Source organism: Acartia tonsa, chromosome 1, assembly GCF_053477335.1.
Source record: "Acartia tonsa isolate MP-2025a chromosome 1, ASM5347733v1, whole genome shotgun sequence".
NCBI classification, from domain to species: Eukaryota; Metazoa; Arthropoda; class Copepoda; order Calanoida; family Acartiidae; genus Acartia; species Acartia tonsa.
In genome coordinates, this window is record NC_137260.1 from 45,941,489 (window position 1) to 45,950,502 (window position 9,014).

Here is a 9,014-nt window from a genome sequence, read left to right on the forward strand (position 1 = left end):
CCGAAGGATCTCGCTAACCGCTGAACCGATCGGGTTCTCCTTAACAGGGTACCTTCTCATAGGTCCAGGAAGGTTTATAACTATTTTGGGGGAGGATACCACCACCCTCCAAAGAGAAATCACAATAAATCGAAATGTTTTCTTCTCGAATAGAGACTCCTACGTGACATTGTAAAGTATCGTAGACATTTAATATAGACTCCTTCGCAACATTGCAAAGTATCGTATTATTTTTTTAAACTCCAAACATTTAAAGTGCTACTAGAGGCCTCTAGGGGCGTAGCCGCTAGTGGAGGATAAATTGTTATACATTTTTTAAAATTACTAAATAAAATTACACCATCTGTAGATTAAAAATATTAATTGAAAAGTTTTGACACTGTATTTTCAACCCATCAATCAAGAATTTAAAAATGTACCCAATTAAGCGTATTTATACACCTCTGGGTACCATTATTATTTACAGTCAAATGTCCCCTCCCTCCCTGGATTTCTTGAGATATGAAACATTTAAAGCCCAGATTCAAACCCTGCCCCTTGACGCTTTAATCAAGTTTTAAATCAATCGCTAGATTATGGGCTGTTAACGATAAAAAACCCTATTTCAATTTTGTAAAATTCTGCCATTAAAGTTGTAATAGAAAACTAAATATTAGGATAAGTATTTAGAATATTATGCTTTCCTTTCTGTATTTGTCCTACCTATTGTTGGATGTTCACAAAAACAGTTATATTGTGTACAGTTTATGAAAGAATAACTTTTGGGAGATTGATAGTATTTTTCTTCTATTAAAATGATTTCTAGCATCTGTACACCCATTAACCAACTAGCGGCTTCACCCCTAGCCTCTAGGGACTCTGCCCCAAGAGGTAATAAAAAAATTATGTACGTTCCTAAAAAAATGATGTGAGTATAAGTCATTACATCTTAATCTTCTATTACCTACCCAGCATATGCGAAAACAATTATAAAAAAATAGAGGTGGAATTTTTGTTTTGGGACAACCCCAACCACCCTCAAGCTTCAGACGGACGGACAGACATCAAACTACTCTGTATTATAAATAACAAAGTTTAATTTTTTCTTCGCTATTTTCATTTTCTGTCGCCTTATCTAGAGAGAATGTATCTAGATCTTTTATACCTATTGTCAAGAGTTTAGAATTATTTTCAACCACCTAACTTCATAATTGCTTTATGAGAACAAACATTAAAGGAAGAAGACATTTTCTCTATAACTAATTGATAGATTCTGAGAGTTTGCATCTAGATCTTCTATATCTATTATAATAGTTTAGAATTATTTCAACCACCTAACTTCATAATTGCTTTATGAGAACAAACATTAAAGGAAGAAGACATTTACTCTATAACTAATTGATAGATTCTGAGATTTTGCATCTAGATCTTCTATATCTATTATAATAGTTTAGAATTATTTCAACCTCCCAACTGCACAATTGCTTAATAAGAACTAACAATAAAGGAAGAAGAAACTTTCTCTATAACTAATTGATAGATTCTGAGAGTTTGCATCTAGATCTTCTATATCTATTATAATAGTTTAGAATTATTTCAACCTCCCAACTGCATAATTGCTTAATAAGAACAAACAATAAAGGAAGGAGAAATTTTCTCTTTAACAAATGAAAGAAGACATAAAAGTCAATAAAGTTAATTACATTAATTAAAATAGCACAAAGGACACAAATGACCAAATACAAACAATTCAAGAATAATTTCACATAGTTAATGCGAGAGAATGAGAGATATGGGGGGGGGGGGGAGAGAAAAAGAAAGGAAGTGAGTGAGATAGAGAAAGAGAGAGAAAAAAAAGGAAGTAAGAGAGAGAGAGAGGGGGGGGAGGGAGAGAGAGAAAAAGAAAGGAAGTAAGATAGAGAGCGAAAAAGAAAGAAAGTAAGATAGATAGATAGATAAATGGAGAGTGAGAGATAAAAAAAAAGAAAGGAAAGAAGATTGAGAGAGAGAGAGGAGGGAAGTAGAAAGAGAAAATTATTTGATTCTGATGAAAGTCATATTTAATTGAGAATAATCATAAATGATAATTGTCTGTAAGTTAAAATCTCGCAAAAAGTTTGCCTCAATGATTAAAACTAATAAGGAACTAATCCTCAAACAAGTATAACAACATCTACAAAAGAAATGCTCAATAATTCAGACAGTCGGACATACAGACAAAAACCATATAATAATATAGTCAAGAACTCATAACAAAATCTTTTTTATATAAATGGTGTAATATTGCTCAATTACAGGATACTTGATTATATTATATTGCATTTTTAAAATTGTACCATGTCGTCCTGGGTATAGATATTCAAAAAATCAAGATACAGGATAAATCACATCATGTATTTTTTTCAAAATAAGTAAAGAATAAATTTGTTATTATAACAGTTAGGGAGTTGAATCCATTTTTATAGAAGCAGAAATATAATCTATGATTATGGTTTGGACCCTCTAAAACTGTAATCTACCCTTCCACTTTCCCCTCTCTTGGTGAAGATATCTTCAACGCCGATACGATTTTTGAAATATAAGATTCCACTTTTGTCTCTCTTGTTGAAGATATCTTCACCAAGAGAGGCAAAAGTGGAATCTTAAATTTCAAAAATCGTATCGGCGTTGAAGATATCTTTACCAAGAGAGGGGAAAGTGGAATCTTACATTTCAAAAATCGTATCGGCGTTGAAGATATCTTTACCAAGAGAAGGGAAAGTAGAATCTTACATTTCAAAAATCGTATCGGCGTTGAAGATATCTTCACCAAGAGATGGGAAAGTGGAAAGGTAGATTACAGTTTTAGAGGGTCCAAACCATAATCATAGATTATATTTCTGCTTCTATACAAATGGATTCAACTCCCTAACTGTATAACGTGATTCCTCTTAATCAAAATCTGTAAGTAATTCTCCCTGTCTACATACTGTTACTAATCATCAACAGACAGACTGTTGGCCCTAAGGATATATTTTGATAACACAGTTAGAAAGTTGGATAATATCTATACAGGGTTTATTACAGCCACCCGGCTTTGAAATAGTTTAAAATATTTAAGAAATTTATTAGTTTTCACCATGAATTTACAACTTTGAACTAGATTTGTCTTTTATAAAATAAAACAGGACTTAAAAAAGGATAAATCATCAATATTCTTTCAACTTTGAACACCAGATATGATATTTAAGTTTTCTATCTTGAATAGGAGCAGAGAAAATCACATCTCAGACGGATAGACAGACATTTCGACATTTAGTAATGCAATGCGGAAATAAAAGGAACCAATTCACAAAATAATTGCAATCAAATGGGTACCTTTCAAATCTGCAAGGATATTGAAAATTATAATAATTGACAAGATAAAGGACATTAATAAAGGAAGGGGGTGGCACACACAGATCATTTGCTTCAAACTTTGTCATAAACATGGGAAGAAGAAAGGAGTTGAAGGGAGAAAGTTGGCAAGAATGAAAATAAAGTTTATCCTTGCATAAAAGTATCAAGATGTCAGTGTGTCTGTCTATCTGTACCATCCTCAATATGGTTCTTATTTACAGTAAAGCTGCTCTTAGATCCTGGAAGGTTTATGACTATTTTAAAGGAGCGTACCTCTACTCTCCAAGGAGCAATCATCCCAGAAAATTGTTTTCCTCACTTCTATTCTTAAAACTTAAGTTTAAAATGGATGATCAACCCTCCCCTATTCCCTCAAGTGCTCCTAGAGAGCGTTGCCGCTGGTATGGAGAGTAAGTAGATAAGAAATTGAAAAAAAATAGACATAGAAATAATAAAAGAACAAAAAACCTAAAAAAACAAAAAATAGAAATAAGTAAAAAGAGAGGGGTAGGTTTCTGGTAGAATCCGTAAAGGTGTGTGTTTTAAGGCTTAAAAATAGTAGTAGAACGATAATATTCACTAAATATGTGTTTTTCTTATTGAAAAGAACTATAGACAAATTTTTTTATAAAAAAAGTTAACATAAATTTTTATCGTTCTACTACTGTTTTTTACTCATAACACATAACCTTTACGGATTTTACCAGAAACTTACCCCTCTCTTCATAACAATTCAAATGAAAAGAGAGATGGAGATTGCTTTAACAATTTAGAGTGGGTTGTAAAGAAGATAAATTTATGAAAGGGATCAAAAATCCATTTATCACATCATGTTAAATATTTCAAAACAATCATCTATCAATTCGAAACTATTATTGTCATTTGAAAATATATTCTCATAAAACATTTTCTAATCTTAATTTACTTTTCATGAATCATGAATTTAAAACCTAACAAGGATGACAACATCCATAAAAGCGAAGCATTGAAACGGTAGGACAAACGGAAATTAACACTTGTATAGTGTCAAAACTGAATAATCAGAATATAAATGTATAGGAGTTGAAACAATTGTAAGTAAATTTGTTGGAAAACTACTTGATACAGGACATACTTACATATGGACACACTTACATTTTTAGGACTCTATTATAGAGTTGCTTCTCTTATACTATTGTATTTTGTTGTCCCAGGAATCAGTATACCAAAAATCTGATCAATCGAATAATAAGATCACACAAAAATTTGTTAAAAAAAGCAAAAAAATCAACATATTTAAAATGGACGTACGGACATTCTGGTAATGATTATAGAGTTGTTACGCTTTCTAAAGTTTGAAATTGATAGGACAATTCTAACATGTTTAAGTTAATGAAAAAAGCAAACCGTCTCGGACGGACGAACCGACCCTAATAATAGAAAATCGTCGCTTATAAAACATTAAAATATAGCTACATACCAACGCCCCACATTTTTTGTAAGTTCGCTCTTAAGAAGTTAATGTATTATCTAATTAAAATTATTTAAGAACATAACATAATAAAATGCATATCTTTATAATGGTATAATAGCGAAACTGTGCAGTTAATAATAAGAAAAAAGGCAATTCATTATGAAATCTTTGAAGCGGATCCAATTAAAATTTTTTCCTTGCAGTGCATGGGTAACGCCCTGGATTCACAAAATTTTTCTCTGTGAGCTTAGCTGTATACATTTCAAACAGGGAGGGAGGGGACAAGGAGCTGTTTATTTCACTAGTACCCAAAATTTTATAATAACGTTTTCTTATAGGTTGGCTTAAAAACTTTTATTAAATTTGATTGGTTGGTTAAATAAGTTGAATGTCCAAACGTTTCAATTACTAATTGTGAAGGGGTACGTTTATGCATCATCATTTGGAATGTCCATCAATATATCATGGCCATTGTCTTATCCCTTTAGATACCTGCATTTATAAAGCTATGACAACTTAGAAATATTTATCAGATTTGTATACAGCTTGAATGTGCGAAATCCTTTCCAAGACTTCAGAATCAAATTAGTTTCAAAGTTATTGTATTTTGACCATCAAAACTAAAGATTTATGATACCTGTTTGTAGCGAAGCTACTCCATAATTAACTTTGTTTGTGCTACATAAAGGTTAAATGAGAATATGCTGAACAATAAGTATCAAATTAATTGCACCATTGTTCTGGAATGCATATTTATAAATTAGGATGCAAGACCTGTATGAAACTTTCTAATTAGCTTAAAAGATTCTTTACCTTTCAAAAAGTCCTAAAGTAATCATATTTTTTTAATGCCATGTTGACTAAGATAGCCAAAATAAACCATTGTAATTGAATGTCAACAGAATGACACAAATTTTTACAAGGTTCATCAGTGTTTACCAGCTAGGGCTAACAGCCAGACCATCCTGCTGTGGCTCAACATGTAGCGCATCTTCTGGTCTTAGGGGATCCTGGGCTGTTTTACCTGAAGTACCTGACGATAGAGTGTCATGGGCACCAGCCTCGCCTGTATTAGGTAATTTATAAGGTAATTGATTCAGGGATTTGGAAAACAAATTCGCTCCCCCTAAAAATGATTAAAGAAGAATATAATTGTAGAAGTTGTATTATACATGCTGTACAGATGACGAAACTAAATGTATCCGACCAAATTGGTGCACATTAGCTGCATTTATAATTCATCAATACGTACACTCTGTGGGTTAGGTTATTTTCATTACAGCCATATAAAAAACAAGACCTTTTTACAAAGTCTAAATGGACAATCTTTAAATAAAGCCAATAGAAACACATTGAAGGAACAATCTGACTACACTATTGGAAAGAAAGTTCATCTTAAGTAAATCTTAAACAGTAATAAATTTTCTCGTATTCATTTGAATCCGGTGGATAGGAACCGGTTCTCATAAATACGAAAAAACTATGTCTAGCATCGTATTATATCCAGTTTTCTACGAATATAGAAATGTACAATCATAAGATTAAAACTAGTTTTTTTAGCCGGTGCCTTCGGCACCACGGGGCTAAAAAAACTAGTTCTAATCTTATAATTGTACATTCTATATCCGCGGAAAGCCGTTTATAATACGATACGAGAAATAACTATTATTGTCCTCAAATTGTGTCTTGGATAATAACTCTTTATTTGAGTGAGTATGTTTATGTGTAGCAAATGCTCACTGGAGAAAAGGTTCAGAATAACAGATATACGACCTACCCTAACATAAAACTATGAATAAGCTTCACTTCTGTAACAATAACACTTTTTCTCAAATATTGTTTTAAAAATTTGCCATTACATTTTTTAAAGTATTTTTTTTCTAAAAAATCCTAAAATTTAAAAATTAATAACTAAATACTAAATTACTTTTTTGTTATTACATTTAAAAATATTATATCTAAAAAAACAAAATAAATGAAATGATTTGTTTAAATCAAAGCACAATTTAAAACTAATGACTTTTCAATTATATTGATTTAACTAGAAATCAATAAATCACAATTTTAATTAAATCAATTAATTACGAAATATAATTGTTTCAGTTGTGATAAAATACATAAAATCTTGAGAATTAAATCTATTTGGCTTATGATTTTGTGGAATTTATAGCTTTAATTGTTTAAAATACAAATAAAACATTCTTATAAAGCTCTTTTTTTTATCACTTTTGTTACAGAAAATTGACTACAGATTTTACACAAACTATAATGGTGCTGAAAATAAATAAAAACTGGTGGGGGCTAGGGGTTGGGTGATAAGTGACATTCTAGATGTAAACCTTCCTCTATAAGCAAAGTTTAAGACAACATTGGGTTGTAATACATGGCCGGTATTGTTTTGTTCCGCAAAAGGACCTCTTTTTTCAGATCATTAAATCAATGTCCCAACCTATGAACGAATTAAATAGTATTCTTTGCAAAAAATAATCTACTCTTATGATTTACCACCCCAAAAAGTGCGTCTGTAGTCCATATTCGGCAGGAGAGAAATTGCAGATCATTTGAAAGCACTTTTGACAATTAAATGATGCAAAAAATACTCTTTGGAAGAAGAAATATATTGCTAAAATACTTAAGGTTAAGTTATTTCTCGCATTGTATAATAAAAGCCTTTTCGCCTTCGGCATTTCGGGGCTAAATAACTAGTTTTTTAAAGTTTTATATTCGTAAAAAAAACTGGATTTAATACGATGCAAGACATAATTTCTCGTATGGATGAAAACCGGTTCTAATCCACCAGATATTAATCGGTTTCGAATGAATACGAGAAAAGACTGTTAAATTTCTTAGTTTTTAGTCATATGTTTTCACGGTTGTAAATAAACACCAGAAATAAGGGCAGAAGTTAGTGCTAGATATGAAAAGTATAATTTGCATGTTCAATCTCCAGGGATAAAGACATTTACATGTATAGTAATACATTTTTAGCATTTTAGTTGTCTGAGATAGTTAAATTGTCTGAAATATTTACATACTTATATTTACACCATGTTTCAATTTAATTAGACAGTTATGTTTACGTAATACGTATAAGCAAAATTTTTTTTTTATTATAATAGTAGTTTAATATTCAAATATTTTTTCTCTAAACTCGTTCTGTTATTAGTCGCCTGAATTTGTTGGATAGAAAGGTTTAACTTAAAACAATATTTCCAAACTTTCTAGAAATTAGATTAAATTTATCAATAGAGGATTGCTATTGGGAAAGATTAATTTTTTGTCAAACTATCATCATTATCAAATGATTTTACGTCCAATTACATTTCCCTGACACCATAAATGCACCAGCAACCAATCTGAATCATTTTGCAAACAGGAATCTGCAATTTTCAAATACAAAAATTCTCACTTAATTCATGGGGGGAGCTCTCATTGCATTGTTTATATCACATATCAGGAAATATATTAACCTAACATTTCAAAATTGAGATGAAATTAAAAATAAAATATATAAATTTTATTTCATATTTTCAAAAGTTAAAAAAGGTTTTATTTTAATCTAGTCTAAAAAAGTTTTGTTACATAAAGAATTATCCAAATATAATGCAAGTAAATTACAAATGAGTTTGTTACCTTTTTTAATAAAAACCTTAATGTTTAAAAGGTTTTTTTTTCATTTGGGATTTTTAAAGGTTATTTTTCATTTGGGATTTTTAAAAGATAGAAAAATTGACGGGGGATGGGGAAAACAAAAATGCATAATATGCATGTTTCTTATGATCTATTACAATTTTAATAACAAAACTGATTACAGAAAATAAAGAATACAAGGTAAAAGCAGCAGCGGTTTGAAAATTCGGTGGTTGAATAAGCTGACAGTGAGGCGTTTGGTGGCTCTAGCAGACGCGCGGATGAAAATTAGGGTTATTTGGTGGTTTACGAAGCGAGTAGCTGACTGTTGGGCATTTTAAAGCTGCGCGGCTGAGTACTGTGTCTTCCGAGCCCTGTTTTTCCTGTTAATGCTTTTTAAATTTTAACTCTTTCCTTTTAGAAAAATTTTTACCTTCTAAATTCTTACTTTTTTAAAATTGTTGCAGTTATTATATTTTGGCATTTTCTTAAAAGCTCCAGCAAAAATGTGATATGTTATACATTTGATATGAAGTTAATAGTTGCAAAAGGAAAAGGCAACTCTCACAACTCT